The sequence below is a fragment of the Chiloscyllium plagiosum genome, unplaced genomic scaffold (genome assembly GCF_037043375.1).
Source record: "Chiloscyllium plagiosum isolate Xiang-an unplaced genomic scaffold, Cpla_swu_hap1 HiC_scaffold_33, whole genome shotgun sequence".
In the NCBI taxonomy this organism is placed as follows: Eukaryota; Metazoa; Chordata; class Chondrichthyes; order Orectolobiformes; family Hemiscylliidae; genus Chiloscyllium; species Chiloscyllium plagiosum.
The window spans coordinates 19,027,503-19,044,696 of NW_028270171.1; the positions used below are offsets into that span (position 1 = coordinate 19,027,503).

Genomic DNA, 17,194 nt, shown 5'->3' on the forward strand with positions numbered 1-17,194 from the left:
GTCTGAAAATGAACCTTCCAGCTCAGCGAGCAAACCTGCATCCAGAAATCAAAGTTAACGTTTTGAGTCTGGTGACCCTTCCTCAGAACCCTGTGAGAATAATAACTCTGTTGCTGAATTGAATAGGATGCTGCATATTGCTTTTCTTTTTTCCTAATCTCCTGGTTATATATATTTTCTTAGGATGCTGCATATATTGGAACAGTTGATGATTAGTGGTTAAATAATACATTATCTTGTTAAGTATTTCCACGGAGTAAAATTGTGCCAATTCTTCTTTTGTTATATTTTAACAGTGTTGTAAGAATAAAAAGTGTGTTTTGATTAAAGCTTAGTGGTGGATTAATCAAATAATGTTTGCAACACAGCGCCTTACACTTGCCTTTTAAAAAAAATTATAAAAGTTAGAGTCTAGGCTACCTCCATGATATACTTTGGGGAGTCTGGTCTGGTCCATAGCATCATTGAAGAGCTGGTGTGCATATGATTGATCAAAACATCTCCTATACCATAGCTCTTCTGTGATTCTTTATTTCAAATAAGGAAATCAAAAGTGCACATGGTAGTTGTGATATAACTAAAGACCTGTACAACTCCATTAAAAACTTATTTTCTATAATCAATTCCCCTTGAAATAAACATCTCTTTACCTTTCTCTTGACTTGCTATACCTGCTCACGAACTTTACGAGATTCATGTACCAGGTTCTGCACCACTGACTTTTGTGATGGGTCTCCATTTCAATTTAAAGGGGTAGTTGAGATTAATTGCACAGTAGAGGAAAAGTAGATAAATACATGACAGACAAATTGCTAGTCTCAGAAATTATATGGAAGGAGGCTTGTATGAGAGAAAGCACCAATATTGATAAATCGGATTGACTGACTTGTTTGTGTATTGAAAACCAAAGATGAAAGGCCAAATCTAATATTTTATCTTGCTATTTCTTGTATGTTGACTATTCACTTAAATCAAATTATTTTTGTACCATGATTAATATCCTTCTAATGAATTTTGTACATTGTAACATTGCAATCAATATAAATTAAGGCAACCTCAGGTTGGCGTGTCCTTAATTTGTTTTTATCAATTTTCAATAAGATAGGTTCAAACCTTATTGTATTCCAATGTGCAGAGCTTTGATGGTGTATCATCAAACCTAATTGAGAATGAGATAAATTAACAAACATCAGACTTCCGTCATCCTCCACCTCCTTTTCACATTGATAAGATCTCTTGAAGATAGTAAATATTTCATCAGCATTTCATGTGTTGGGAATGTAAATCAATTGATGGAATCTTCTGAGCCCAGAGGAGGCAGAGGAAGTGCAGAAAATTAAAGATATTGTCATCTGGAAACATACCTGAACTTTTCCCACCTTCCCCCAAGTGGGATGGCCCATGGATGACTTTCCTGTTCCACCTCCTAAATGGCTGATTAGCAACCACCTCAAGACCACTTAAGGTCTTATTCCTGCTGGGGGTGTAGGTGGGACAAGTATATATGGCTCATCTGATAGGTTATTCCATGTGGGCTGAGAGATAATAGGGGTGCACTTATTTCTGCATAATTGTGGGCATTGACATGGACAGGAGAATAGCTGTCATCTCTTGCCCTTGCTTCTAACTGCCATAGCTCCTTTCTCTCCGTAATGCCCACCCTGTGAGCCCTCATTCCTGATGAAGGGCTCTGGCCCGAAACGTTGATTTTCCTCGGATGTTGCTGGAAAAGCACAGCATACTCTCGACTCTGATCTCCAGCATCTGTAGACCTCACTGTCTCCCACCCTGTGGGACACCCTTTCCTTGCCCCAGCAAGTCGCTCCATTACTTTACAAGTAATGGGGTGTTGCTGTACTGACCACAGCCACAATCTCCTCCATAGTGGTGCCAAATGCTAGAACTACTGGAAATGAATAGCTGCCAATGCTAGGTGGGTTGGGACTTCATTTCCTGGGGGCCTCCGCCTATCCTCATGGGTGCCTGATAGGCACTGTCCCTCTTTGCTTTTGCAGGCAGTATGTAAGTAACCTGCCTAACATAGAGGATTCCACTCACAGAATCAGAAACAGACAGGCTTTGCAACAGGTTAGCCTGTTCAATCCCTTGATTTTCCTTCAATAATTCAGTTAGAACTTAGCTGATATGTACTCAACTCTATTTATGTGCCTTGGCACCATAACAGTCATACCTCCTGGGAGTTGCATATGTGGAAGCAATGTAGCCACTCGTTGTAGTTGCAGCTTTTAGAGGACGAGTGAACCAGAGAGACAATTGTCAGATGTGACCATTTCCACTCTGGAAACTGAATCTGTCCCCTCTACCATAGTGCACAGCCTAAGACTGTCAAACCTGGATACGTTTAAACCTTTCAGAGACCATGGGCTTGAATTTTAGCATTGGCTGGGTTTGGGACCAGAGGTGAGAAGGTTAAAGAAAAACTTAAATATTTGCTGGAAAGAGAGACCAAAGCTTTTTGACTTGCACTCATCAAGACAAATGCAAGAATGCCAAATTTCAAGTGATCACAACAATTTATACATATGAGAAAAGGTTGCTGATTGCTTGGTGAATGGACTCTGATTGGCTTATTGTGGAGAACTGAAGAACCCCAAGTTTATGGGAAATTCTATAATGATAGAAGGCATATTCCTTATGTTTGCAAAGAACTTGTCCCTCTGTAAGAATGCATGTCATTTCTAGCAAATATAAATGAGTCCTATGATGAGCTTGAGTGAATAGCTTAAATTGGTCGATAGTATAGCCATAAACTCACTCGGGATTGTTCAGCATTTGTTACCCAATTGCAGGATCACATCCAGCAGGGTGGATGCATTATATTGTATGAGTTTTGCAAACTCAGGCTGGCTGAGTATCATGCATACTCTGCCCATTACAAATTATGAATAACCAAAAGAACAAGCTTTTTGTTCATTCATCAGCTAATCACTGGGATGTACAACCAATGTACCCAGCAATACACTGGCATTGAAATTGAAATTTGACATTGTTCAATTGTTGGATAGGAGGAAAACAGCAGTTTTACTTTGGATTGGTGACAATAGCCAGTTAGTGGAAAATGTCACTCATGTAGCCAATCTATAGTAACAGCATGAAACACCTTCCTTAGCCATGTTTGCAAAACCTGGAACAAAACGTCTGCTGTTAGATGTAAATCTGTCATTACACAGCAAGGGCCGATAAACTGCCTGGAGGTGGCAGAGCTGAAAATCTGTATTCCAGACAGGCTGAAAGGCCTTTCCTGCCTGGGTGCAGCAAACTCAGTTTTAAATGATTACCCTCTTAATCTGTATGATGTCCTGTAGTTTGAAATTTCCACACCAGTGGAAACATTTTCTCAACATCTACCCTGGCAAGCCCCCTCAAAATCTTGTATGTTTCAGTCAGATCATCCTCCTTTTTTTAAACTCTAATGATGCAAGGTCTAACCTATTTAGCCATTCATGGTAAGTCAACCCCCTCATCCCAGGTATTAGCCTAGCGAATTTCTTTTGAATGGTGTCCAATGCTAGTATATCCTTCCTTAAAAACAGGGACCAAAACTGCACATACCACTCCAGGTGCAGCTTCACCAATATCCCATAGAGTTGCAACAAGATTTCATTATTTTTAATCTCCAATAAAAGCCATAATTTCTTTTGCCTCCTTAATTACTTGCTGTATCTATATGCTAACATTGTGTTTCATCCAGAAGAACACCCAAATTCCTGTGCTGCCTTTTTTTTTTAAAAAAGGAGTCTCTCTATTTAAATAATTCTCTGCCTTTTGATTTTTCCTACCAAAATGCATGACGTCATACTTCACTGCATTTAATTCCAAATTGTTGCCCAATCACTGAAACTGCTTGCCTTAGGTTTTGATTGGATGTTCTCCTTAACTGCTTTTATTAATTGTGGATGTTTTATCTTTCTCATTAAGTCCTTCTTTTGAATGAAATAAATTCTCCTTGTGTTGAAATATCCGCTTTAATGTCTGTCATTGCTTATCCATTAACTTTCCCAGTCTTCTTCACTCCTCCCCCTCCACCCCAGCCCCGCTCATTTTAGACAACGCCTATTTAATTTGAGCACAGAGGTTTGAGGTCCAAGTCCTTCAAACTAAATTTGAAATTCTACCCCGTTGTGATTGCTACCTTCCCTGCTCCAGAGAATCCTTAACCAGGAGATGCCTTATTAATATAAAATTCATTATCAGATCTGCCATTAATATTTTCTGCCCCTCCCTGATTATTGTTCACCTCTTCACTACACTGCTCTTGGAGTCAGAAATGTACAGCATGGAAACAGACCCTTCGGTCCGACTTGTCCATGCTGACCAGGTAATCTAGTCCCATTTGTCAGCATTTGGCCCATATCCCTCTAAATCCTTCCTATTCATATACCCATCCAGCTGCCTTTTAAATGCTGTAATTGTACCAGCCTGCACCACTTCCTCTGGCAACTCATTCTATATACACACCACTCTCTGCGTGAAAACGTTGCCCCTTAGGTCCCTTTTATATCTTACCCTCTCACCCTAAACCCATGCCCTCTAGTTCTGGACTCCACCCACCCCAGGGAAAAAGACCTTGTCTACTTATCCTATCCATGCCCCACATGATTTTATAAGCCTCTTATAAGGTCATCCCTCAGCCTCCAATGCCCCAGGAAAAACAGCCCTGGCTTATTCAGCCTCTCCCTATTAGGTCAAATCCTCTAACCCTGGCAACATCCTTGTAAATCTTTTCTGAACCCTTTTAAGTTTCACCACATCCTTCCAATAGGAAGGAGACCAGAAATGCATGCAATATTCCAAAAGTGGCCTAACCAATGTCCTGTACAGCTGCAACATGACTTCCCAACCCCTATAATCAACGCTCTGACCAATAAAGAAAAGCATACCAAACACCTTCTTCACTATCCTATCCACCTGCAACTTTACTTTCAAGGAACTATGAACCTGCACTCCAAAGTCTTTGTTCAGCAACACCCCCTAGAACCTTACCATTAAGTCCTACTCTGATTTGCTTTTCCAAAATGCAGCACCTCACATTTATCCAAATTAAACTCCATCTGCCACTCCTCAGCCCATTAGCCCATCTGATCTAGATCCCATTATACTCAGAGGTAACCTTCTTCACTGTCCACTACACCTCCAATTTTGGTGTCATCTGCAAACCGACTAACTACACCTCCTATGTTCACATCCAAATATTTATATAAATGATGAAAAATAGTGGACCCGTGCACCAATCTTTGTCGCAACCCTCCATCACTACCCTCTGTCTTCTATCTTTGAGTCAGTTCTGTACCAAATGGCCAGTTCTCCCCGCATTCCATGAGATCTAACCTTGCCAACCAGTCTCCCATGGGGAACGTTGTTGAATGCCTTACTTAAGTCCATATAGATCATGTCCACTGCTCTGCCCTCATTAATCCTCTTTGTTACTTCTTTAAAAAACTCAATCAAGTTCCGACTGCCAAGAATTATTATAAAGCCCTATGCAGTTATACGATTTGCCAGGACACAGGTTCCAACATGATTCAAATGAAGTTCACCCCAACGGAAAAGTTCTCGCTTTCCCCAGTACTAATGCTAGTGTCCCATGATTCAGAACCAATTTCTCCTACACCAATCTTTTAGCCACACATTTTCCTCTCTAATCTTATTTACTCTACATCATTTTGCATGTGGCTCAGTTTGGAATCCTGAGATTGTTATTTTAGTGACTTTTCGATTTAGCCTTCAGCTGCTTGTAATTGCACTGTAGAACCACTTTCCTAGTCCTACCAATGTTGTTAGTATCTAAAATGGACTGTGAAAACTGGATCCTTTTCTCCCACTTCAAGTTCCTCTTCAGCCAGAGAATGTTCCGAACCTTGGAACCAGGCTTTGCTACACAGAACAGTATTTGTTCCCCTAACTATGTCATCCCTTATTTCTACCACATTTCTCTTTTCTAACTCCACTTGAGCAAGAATCTTGACAAAGACACTGGCTAAGGCTTCTCCAAAGATCCCAATAGCTTGACGGTCACATCCATCCCTGACCACAGACTCAAATTGATTTAATAATAATCTTCTAATGAACATGATTGTCTCTTTAAACAGTGTCCAAGCAACACCACCGCTCTGTGATGGGTCAGCATCCACAGCTCAGACTCCAGTACATTAACTCTGAGCCAAAGTACCTCAAGCAGCCAACATCTGCTGCAGACATGGTCACCATGGATTTTGCACAAATGTTCATAGTTCCCACATATTACAGCTGCAACACATTACCTGCTCAGCCATCCCTATTCCAGTTAGTTAATTTGGGTGTTTAAAAGTGAATTTCCCAACTGTACTTTTCAGCGTAATAACGTCTCCCGAGTTAAACTGTTTGGCAAATCAAGAGAGACTTGGAAGAAATACCCACAAATCAGCTACCTGTTTTCCTGTGATATCGCTCTGATAGGGTCAAAAAGGTTTGATAGACTCTCTGGCCCAGTTTTTATCTCTCACAGTTGCTGCCCTTCTCATACAGATTCCCCAGTCTGCTTCACAAGTGGTGCAAACTTACTGCACATTCATCCCAATCTTGCAAGTTATGAGGATGTCATAAGGAGGTTACGAACATGTAACAATGAGTTGTGAGTAGGAGAAACAGCTGGCAAATGGGGTATAATGTGGGAAAATGTGACATTTTCATCAGGAAAAATTAAAGAAAGAACATATAATCTCAATGGCGAGAGATTATAGAGCTCGGAGATGCAGAAAGATCTGGCCATACAAGTGCGTGAAACACAAAAAATAGGATGCACATACAGCAAATAATTAGGAAAGCTAAAAGAATGTCTTTTTATTTGTTATGAGAAAAATTTAGTACAAAAATACAGAGGCTTTGCTTCAGTTATACACTGCACTGGTGAGACCACATCTGGAATACTGCATATCATATTTCAGAGATGCCGGTGTTGGACTGGGTGTGCAAAGTTAAAAATCACAACACCAGGTTATAGTCCAACAGGTTTAATTGGAAGCACACTAGCTTTCGGAGCAACGCTCCTTCATCAGGTGATTACCTGATGAAGGAGCGTCACTCCGAAAGCTAGTGTGCTTCCAAGTAAACCTGTTGGACTATAACCTGGTGTTGTGTGATTTTTAACTTTGCATATCATATTGGTCTCCTTATTTAAAGGAAGAATCTGTAAAGAAAGTTTACTAGATAGATACCCAGAAAGGACAGGCTGTCTTGAGGAAAGATGGGTAGGCTAGGCTTATATCCACTAGAATTGCAAAGACTAGGATGTGACTTCATTGATACAAATAAGATCCCGAGAGGTAGATATGGAAAGGATGTTTTCTTCTGTGGAAGAATCTGGAACTAGGGGTAACTGTTTAAACATAATGGTCACCCAATTGGGACAGGGAATTTTGTTTTTTTACTCAGAGTTCTGAGTCTTCATAACTCTTCTTCTAAAAGGTTGTGGAAATAGTCTTTAAATATTTGTAAGGCATAGATAGATACATGATATGGAAGGGAAAACAGTTTATTGGTGGGTGGGGGATGGGGTGATAAACAGGTTTTTGAAGGAATCAGTTCAGCTATGATCTTATTGAATGACAGAGCAGGCTCAAGGGGCTGAACGTCCTATTCCTATGTCTGATCCTTATGTTTGTATGGCTGGAGGAAGTGAGACTATCTTTTCACAATGCATTTGTGAGATTTGGAGGGTGCTAAACAGACAAAACAAAAGGAATGACTTACATTTATATGGTACATTTCATGGCCACTGAACATTTCACTATGTTTTATGAAGTGTCTATGAATTGAAGTTGGTGTTCTAACTTTTAAAAAATTAACTTACTATACAACTTTGTTATTGATAAGTCGAGCTGATTTGCACAGTAAACTCCCACAAACAACGTGATAATAGCCAGGTAAACTGTTTTACTAATGTTGGTTGAGGGATAAACATTGACCAGGATGAAAGGGATAAATTCCTTGCTGTTCTTCAAAATGATGTTTCACATCTAATCTGAAAGATTTTATCCACAACAGTGGAACACTCCCTCAGTTCCACATGGGACTTTTAAGTATGATGGAATCATTGGATCCTGGAATGGAACTTGAACCCAGACTCAGCTGATTCCTAGACAAGAGTGATACCCCCTAAATTTTCTAAGTCTGGATAGCAAATTTAGTATTAATTTTCTAAGGGGGAACTGGATATGTAGTTGAAAAGGAAAAAAAGTTTAATTTTTTTTTAAGATTTAGATTATTTAGTGTGGAAGCAGGCCCTTCGACCCTCTGAAGAGCAACCCACCTAGGCCCATTCCCCTACACTTACTCCTTCACCTAATACTAGGTGCAATTTTAGCACGGCCAATTAACCTAACTTGTACATCTTTGGACTGTGTGAGGAAACCACAGCACCCGGAGGAAACCCACACAGACACGGGGAGAATGTGCAAACTCCGCACAGACAGTTGCCAGAGGTGGGAATTGAACCCGGGTCTCTGGCGCTGTGAGGCAGCAGTGCTAACCACTGTGCTACCATGGAGAATTTGCAGGAGTTGGACCAAGTGAATAGGTCTTTCAATTAGATACAAGATATAAATCCAAATATTTCTTTTATACTTTAGACTGTAACTAGCACAGAAATTATAGAAGATCGTGAAATGGGAAATCTTGGTAGATTTGTGGACCTGTCTGGTTCATATCCAAGATATAGCATTCTGTGCTGTGCTGTACTGTGGAACTATAATTGAATAGAAATTAATGGAAGATAGAAGGATTTAATTTAGTATCAGATAATACCAGCTGAAAGTGTACATTCTGGCCAAGATCCATCCAAGAGCCTGCAACAACCACACATCACTTTGTACATGATGAAATAGTCATGTAATGAACGGTTAGAGCAACACAGCGATGGCACTCTAGCCATGTGCAGTCAGAAACTGTACCGATTGATGCTATGCTCCTGAACTCCCTTAGTGACCACTTTTGGCTTTCCCATCTCTCGGTTTCAAATAAGCCTCACCTCCCCATGTTTAACAATGCCTCCTAAAAACTGATTTCCTCTAGCATGGTTCCAACAATTTGCTAAACATCTCCTGCTTTGCCCCCATACCTTTAATATTATTGTTATCCATATAATCATCATATGTGCCTTTCCAGGCAGTGCATTCCATACTCTAACTACTCACTAAGAAAAAAGGCTTTCCTCACTTCATCCTTGCTTCCTCTGGACCACTTTAAAATGTCTTTTGTTCTTCCAGGAAATGCCTTCACTTCTTCAAGGGTCTGGATGAGAACCCTGGAGTGGCAAGTGTCCTACAACGCAATTGTATCTACAGAGTTGCTGGACAAACATATTTGTTCCTTGGGGTGGAGCTTCCTGTGCTTGAGGGGCTAAAATCCCATCCTGCACTCAAAGGCTGCCAGTCCCAGTGTTATCTCTGTAGTTGCCGACTGATTTCTGGATCAACGCAGTAGGTGGAAGTCCACCCCTCCATAATTGACCTTCTAATTTCATGTCTAACTGTAATTTTGAGACAATGTCAATTTGCGAGAATAGTTTCTCAATCTCTCTCTACTTTTCTGTTTTTCTTTTCAGTAATTGTCTCCCTCTATATTACATCTCAGTCTCTCTTTATTTTCCTGAACAAAGCCTGCCCATCTGTGAACTCACCTTTGGATTAGCCCTTTCTATTAATATATCTCTACTTCCTTTTTCTAAATACAAGAATTAATTATGCTTTTGAAGGAAAGTAAATCAGATTTGATGAGTCAAATCACTAAGTCACATCAAAGTGAGAAGTACTAAAGATATTTTCTTGGCAAGCAATCTGACCCAATGCAAATCATTCAATCCAGTGTGACGCAGAGGAATTAAAAGTCAGCAGCCACCTCTCCGATCACAGTCTATCCAACACTAAATGAAAAGGTCGCTTTGTCTACTATCAAACTGTGAATCAATGGGAGCTGAGGACCTGTGGTCCTGTTATCAACAGGGGGTGAAATGAAGCTGAAAGGCTTCACATCCTCAGCAGCACATAGCCAGCTGTCTCTAAACATTGAGTGTTTCACAAAGGGTCACATTCCAATTTAAAAGCAGATGGTGTGTCAAAAAAAAAAAGGGAGGCAAAGAAAGGGCAGCTGTTCCTCAGGAATAGTGTGCTGTCTTTCTGTCACCAGCATCCCAAAAAGATTTTATTTTGAATTTGGGAAACCTCAACTGAGTGCAGCATTTAATGGCTCTTCCACCTTGTTTTGTAGACATTGTTCATTCGACAGCATCTTTCAAAACTGCAATCTGTATCATCTCAAAGGATGAAGGCTGCAGATGAATGGGAACATCACGCCAGCAAACTCCCTGCCAAATCACACACCATCCTGACTTGGAATTACACTGCTGTTCCTGTCACTAAAAAGAAAATCTGGAACTCCCTCCCTAACAACACTGTGGGTGTACTAACACACATGGACTGCAGCAGTGTAAGAAGGCAGCTTACCACCAAATTCTTAAGGACTTCAAGGAATGGACAATAAATGTTGGTCTATCCAGTGATATCCACATTCCATAAATGAATATATAAAAAAAAACTAGGTGAAGGTCCATAGTGGAGTCTACTTGTGAAGTAACACTATTATTTATGTGATAATACCATAGTAAACAGGATAGCAGTAGGCCATTCAGCCTCTCAAATCTGCTTTGCTTTTAATAGGATTATGGCTTATCGGACATTCCTCACATCAACTTTCCTGCCCTTTCCCATTAACCCTTGATTCTCTTACTGATCAAGAATCCACTTATTGCAGCACTGAATATGCACACGAACTCTGGCTCCGCAGATCTCTGTGGCAAGGAGTTCCAAAGACTCTCAAGCCTCTGACAGAAGAAGTTCCTCCACATCTCAGTCTTAAATTGGCACCCTTTTATTGAGACTATACCCTTTGGTCCTGGACGCTTCCATGAGGGGAAGCATCCTCTCAGCATTTACATTATCAAGCCCTTAAGAATCCCATATGTTTCATGAGATTACTTCTCATTCTTCTAAACTCCTGAGTACAGCCCCAACATGTTTAACCTTTGCTCATAAGACAATCCCTCCATGCCAGTGACTGCTCCAGTGAACCTATTCTGAACCGCCTCCAGTTAAAATGATCTTTTTCCTTAAATAAGGAGATCAAAACTGCTCACAGGACCCTAGATATGGTCTCATTTGTACAATTACAGTAAGGCTCATATTCCAACCTCCTTGAAATAAGGTCCAACATTCCATTTGCTTTCCCAAATATCTGCTGCACCTGTGTGCTAGCTTTCTGAGGCTTTAATGACCTCTGGCTGTCCCAAGATACTTTGCAGCTACAGAAGTACTTTTGAAGTGGTGTAGGAAACACAGCAGCCAGTTTGTGCACTCAGCAATGAGATAGTCACTTGATAGCCTGTTTAAAGATTCAAGAGAAGTGTTGGCTAGCATACCTGAGAGAATACCATGATCAATTACATCCATCCAATCCTGCAGGTGGCATTTTAATTTAAGATCTCATCTGAAAAACAGCACCTCTGAAGTGGCGATCTTCATTTTGTACTCAGATATCCAGAGTGGAACTTAAACTCAAACCTTCGCAGAGGCAAGAATGGCACCCACTGTGTCATGTGTTTCCTGAAGAGCCAATCTTAGATCATGTTGAATCTACTTTTGCTTGTGACAATCTTCCAATTGACATATGACAGTACTGACATCTCAAAATGTCACATTTGAAAATGCCTCATGCAGGACATGTACATGTGATCAGATTTACTCTCTGCTGAAACCATTTTTTAGGAGCAAATCACAACTGGATGGGAACAGGAACCCACCAATAAATAGGCAACATCTTAAATAAAAGTTAACATTTTCTTATGTATTAACCCTCCCTGAGAAACAGCAATTGGCCTCAGCACACACTTCCTCTATGGGCAGATTGAAGAGCTTGGATTATATTACTCATTATATTGTAGTAGCTGGCTCCTTTAAGGACAAGCTCAGAGGGAAGAGCCATGTAACCTGTTCATCCACACAGATGGAGTGGGGAAATTTGCACGAAGTGTGTGGGACTTGTCCAGCAGTTAAATTGGGAGCTAGGACATAAGGACCACATAACATACTCCGTAAATAACTGCTATTAGATCTATTAAATGATTATGTTGCATAAGTTAGTTGGCAGAGCCAAGCTTTGAAGTTATTACAGTCTCTGAACCATCTTCTCATATTTGTTCCCTGAACCTTTTGATCAGTAAGGCTACTTGCTGAAGGACAAACATATTTTTTCACAAGCCTACCTGTGTCTATCATGTCCTTCCAACTCAAAATGATCAAAGTGTAATAGACGCTACGGATAGGTGATTGATCTCCTGATCTGTCTTGATATGATGTGGAGGTGCCGGTGTTGGACTGGGGTAGACAAAGTTCAAAATCACACAATACCAGGTTATAGTCCTGTTATAAACCTGTTGAACTATAACCTGGTGTTGTGTGATTTGAACTTTAGTCTTGTTATGAACATATGTAGACCTCAGCTGAAGCTACGTTAAATAGTATGATATAATTGCATCAGGGTGTGATGACATAATCAGCCCATTCTGTCCTTAATTTTGTATTTTGAATTCACACATCCATATTTTTATGCAATAAAGTTTCCATGTAAACTGCTGTATGGCCTGCCATACTTACACGCTTTTGCCAATGGTGGCGCTGCTCAGGAAGGTAAGGTAACATGGTAAAGTGACACATTTACATATGCAAACTCTGCTGCACCTGATATTTATAATTGGGAAGGAAATAGCGCTCAGGGCATATACAAACATACTTTTACAACATGAATAGACAGATGTTGTACAAATTGCCTTTCTGGCTTTCGGTAGTCTGGAACTGGTCAAAAATCACTGGCAAAATCTACATGATCTTTCAGCTGGATGACATTCACCTCTCAAAGCATGAAGTGTGATTGGAGATTGGTATGTGAATGGGGAAATGCAACAACTACATTCAAATGGCGACAATTCTGTGAAATCATAGATGGTTAGTGAAAATTGATTTTTAACAACTGTATTTTTTAATATAATCAAACACTGTCCCCTGGAGGAGCTGGTGGGACAGAGCTGGTTAAGACAAAGGCTGATCACATTTGTGTGAACATCATATGGCAGCTGTTTTAAAAAGATGCTATCACAATGAACATGTTTTGTTCGTTGCCTGTTTTAGCAGGAATATAACACAATCATAGAATCCCTACAGTGCGGGGGCCTTTTGGCTCTGAAGAGCATCCCATCCCCAAACCCATTTCCCCTACTTATAACCCCACATTAACCCTGACTAATCTACCTAAACTACACATACCTGGACACCGGTGCAATTTAGCATGGCCAATCCAACTAACCTGCACACCTCTGGACTGTGGGTGGAAACCCACACAAACATGGAGAGAACAAGCAAATTCCACACAATTGTTCAAGGCTGGAATCAAACCTGGGTCCCTGGCATTGAGACAGCAGTGCTAAACACTTTTGCCACCCAGAAGCAATTGAACTTGCCCTGAACACTGGCTAGCTAGTTTACAAGATGTTAATGCAGGGCGAAAGTGAGGACTGCAGATGGAGATTAGAGTCAAGATTAGAGTGGTGTTGGAAAAGCACAGCAGGTCATCCGAGGAGCCCTTCATCAGAAAGATGTTAATGCAGTCTGCCTCGTTTACCATCTAGGTAAAAACAATGACTGCAGATGCTGGAAACCAGATTCTGGATTAGTAGTGCTGGAAGAGCACAGCAGTTCAGGCAACATCATCGATTTCGCTGCTCCTTGGATGCTGCCTGAACTGCAGTGCTCTTCCAGCACCACTAATCCAGAATCTCGTTTATCATCTGCCAGTTTAGGTGGACAGGAAAGGGGGTGTTTTATAAAGGTGTGACTTTGCCCCCGCTTGCATTCCATGCGTTCACAACACCCAATTTTCCAAAGGTACAAAAAGCAAAAATCTAGTCTAATATTGATGGCTGTTATTTCTGCTAATCATTTTGACTCGGTTATCTTTTATTCTGAACGACAGATATCAGTAATTTGTTTTAGAACATCTGGTGAAGATTTTTCAACCGCTCACTCAATAAGATATAGGAATAGGTTTATACTACTCAGTTCTTTGAGATTGTTGCATTGGAACAGGGGAAGGCCATTCACCCTCTTTAAACAGTTACATAGGAAAGGTAGGCCATCCAACTTATTACATAGGAAGAAGGAGGCGGCCATTCCATTCCTTGAAACTATTTCGGAAAACAGGAACAGACCTGAAATAACTGCACAAAGGCTGGGTCCCATCATCAAGTCACCCTCTAGTTACTAGTGCACAGTACACTGGCTGTGGCCGACCAGTTCGGAGTCAGTCCTCTACTGAGGAGATTCTAACCTCCTATTTATATTTTCTTCCTTAGTTATATTTATTTTATTAACCAGTACAAATCACAAACAGTTAACAATGAACAGCAGTTTATAAGTAACAGCAATTTACAGGGGAAAGGCACAGCAAAGCCAGACCCACAAACCCTACCATACAACCAGTTCACAGGGAAAAGAGGGCGAATCTCAAATCCCACCTTATTATATCAAAAAGAAAATGGTAAACACAATCACATGCAGATAGTCCAATAAACTGAACAATAAAATAATGCATACATCACATATACTCCTGGCAGCCCAGCAAAACACCCATCCTTCCCACCTTCCGGTCACTCAAAGGCAGCCCGCCCCTATGCCCCTTCCAGCTCTCGGTCCACCCCATGCTCCTTCTGACTCTCGGTCCACTCTGACACACCTTCCGGCCACCTCTAGGACAGCCTGTCCTGTTTCCCCATCCTAGATGACAGTGAATAGGATGGTCTATCCACCTTCCAGCTTCCCTAGCCACCCTCCCGGGCCACTGACTCCCACAGCTACCTGGATTATACCTCCTCCCAATCCAGCTACCTGGATTATACCTCCTCCCACCTTCAAGCACAACAAGGACAGAACCCCCCCCCCCCCCGGTCCTCACCTCCACATACATCGCATCATCCTCTGCCATTTCTGCCACCTACAAACGGTCTCCACCACCAGACATATATTTCTCTCCCTGCTCCTATCTGCTTTCCATAAAGACCATTCCCTCCCCGATTACCTCATCAAGTCCACACTCCCTCCCCTGCCCCCGCCAAAATAAAACAACCCACCCTCCCGGCACCTTCCCCTGCCACAGCAGGAATTGCAAAACCTGCATCCACACCTTCCCCCTCACCTCCATCCAAGGCCCCAAAGGAGCCTTCCACATACATAAAAATTTCACCTGCATGTCTACACATATCATTTACTGTATCTGTTCTTCCTGAAACAGTCTCCTCTACACTGGGCAGACAGGATGTCTACTTGCAGAGCGCTTCAGAGAATATCTCCAGGACACCTGCACCAACCAACCCCACCGCCTCGTGGCCGAACACTTCAACTCCCCCTCCAACTCTGCTGAGGACATGCAGGGTCCTGGGCCTCCTCTATCTCCACTCCCTTTCCACCTGATGCCTGGAGGAAAAATGCCTCATCTTTCACTTCGGGACACTCCAATCCCATGGTATCAATGTCAACTTCACTAGTTTCCTCAATTCCCCTCCCCCCACCTTATCCCAGTTCCAACCTTCCAGCTCAGCACCACCCCCATGACCTGTCCATCTTCCTTCCAACCTACCATTTCATTCCACCTCCTCTCTGACCTATTACCATTATCGCCACCTCCATCCACTTACTGCACTCTCAGCTACCTTCCCCCAAGCCCCACCCATTTATCTCTCCACATCGGAGGCTCCCAGCCTTATTCCTGATGAAGGGCTTTTGCCAGAAAAGTTGATTTCCTGCTCCTCAGATACTGCCTGACCTGCTGTGCTTTTCCAGCACCATACTCTCACCTTTAAGACAGCACACTCTGATACCTTCCTGGGGTGACAGCACCGTGGACGGCCTACACGTCTTCTGGCTCTCGGTCTGCCCCTCGCACATCATTATGCACCATCCGGCTTATGGACTGTCCTGAGACATCTAGAACAGCTCCTCTCCCTCCCTGGGACAATGGCGCACAGGGCAGCCACAAGCCTTCTGGATCTTGAGCTGCCTGTATGCACCTGCTGGCTCTCAGCTGCTCTGACATACTTTCCAGCCACCTCTAGGACAGTCCATCCTGATTACCCCTTCTCAGGACAACAGCACTCAGAACGGCTTACCCACCTTCTGGCTCTCAGCAACCTGCATCCATATGTCCTGCCCATCTCCGGCTCTTAGGTTGACCTGGCAGCTGTCACCCCATGAGCCTCCCAGTTCACAGCAAGGCCTGTTAGATCCAGGGACACACAACCGTGCAAGTAATAAACCCAATAAGCAACAAGACAGAGCCAATTACAAACAAAGTCCTTTCTGGTAAACAGAGTCCATTACCATAAACAGTTCTCTTCAAAATGCAGCGGCCATTCTCAGGAACAGAGTCCACTCCAGTATACAAAGTGCATTGTCAGAAATAGAGTCCACTCCTGAAGGCAGCAAATGTACACCTCATAGCACTCACACAGGTGTTTCACTTTCCGTAGAGGCCTGGTCCATACACAGAGGACCAGGACCAGGCCCACTAACAGGAACACAGTTCATCATAAAGGTGCAGTTAACTAACAGAGGTTTGGTCACTCCCGAAGGCAGAGTACATTCCAGCTTGCAACAAATACTCACCTCCCAGCACACACACTGGTGGTCAGTCTTTAGAGGCCTAGTCACCCCACAGAGGACCAGCTCAACTGGAAAGGTGCAGTCTCTCACAGGGGCTTAGTCCAAGCACCAATAAAAGTGAATGCAAAAATGTAAGAAAACCAGAGTTCAAGGGCTAAACCCTGCCACAAAATCAGTATGCTCCTTTTCTTTTTTAAAAGAAAAGAGTAACATACAGGCAGTGTAACCAACCAGTGAATCAACAGTTCCCTAATGAGAACTGAATTACACCTGTAACACATTGACTGAATGTCAGCCAGTTTAGAAATCAGTCCTCAATAAAAAAGGAATACCAGTTAACAAACTGGCTGTGTAGACTCAGCCAGTTCAGGAATCAGGTTTCCTCCAACAAACACGGGCACTAACAGTAGCAGTACACACTGGCTGTGTGGCCGGCT

General features: G+C 42.1%; 1 protein-coding gene across 1 annotated transcript in view; it reads left to right on the forward strand.

The window, feature by feature from the left end:
* Positions 1-17,194, forward strand: part of LOC122542272 (glutamate receptor ionotropic, NMDA 2B-like) — a 397,331-nt gene that overhangs the window by 131,843 nt on the left and 248,294 nt on the right. The window lies entirely within an intron of this gene.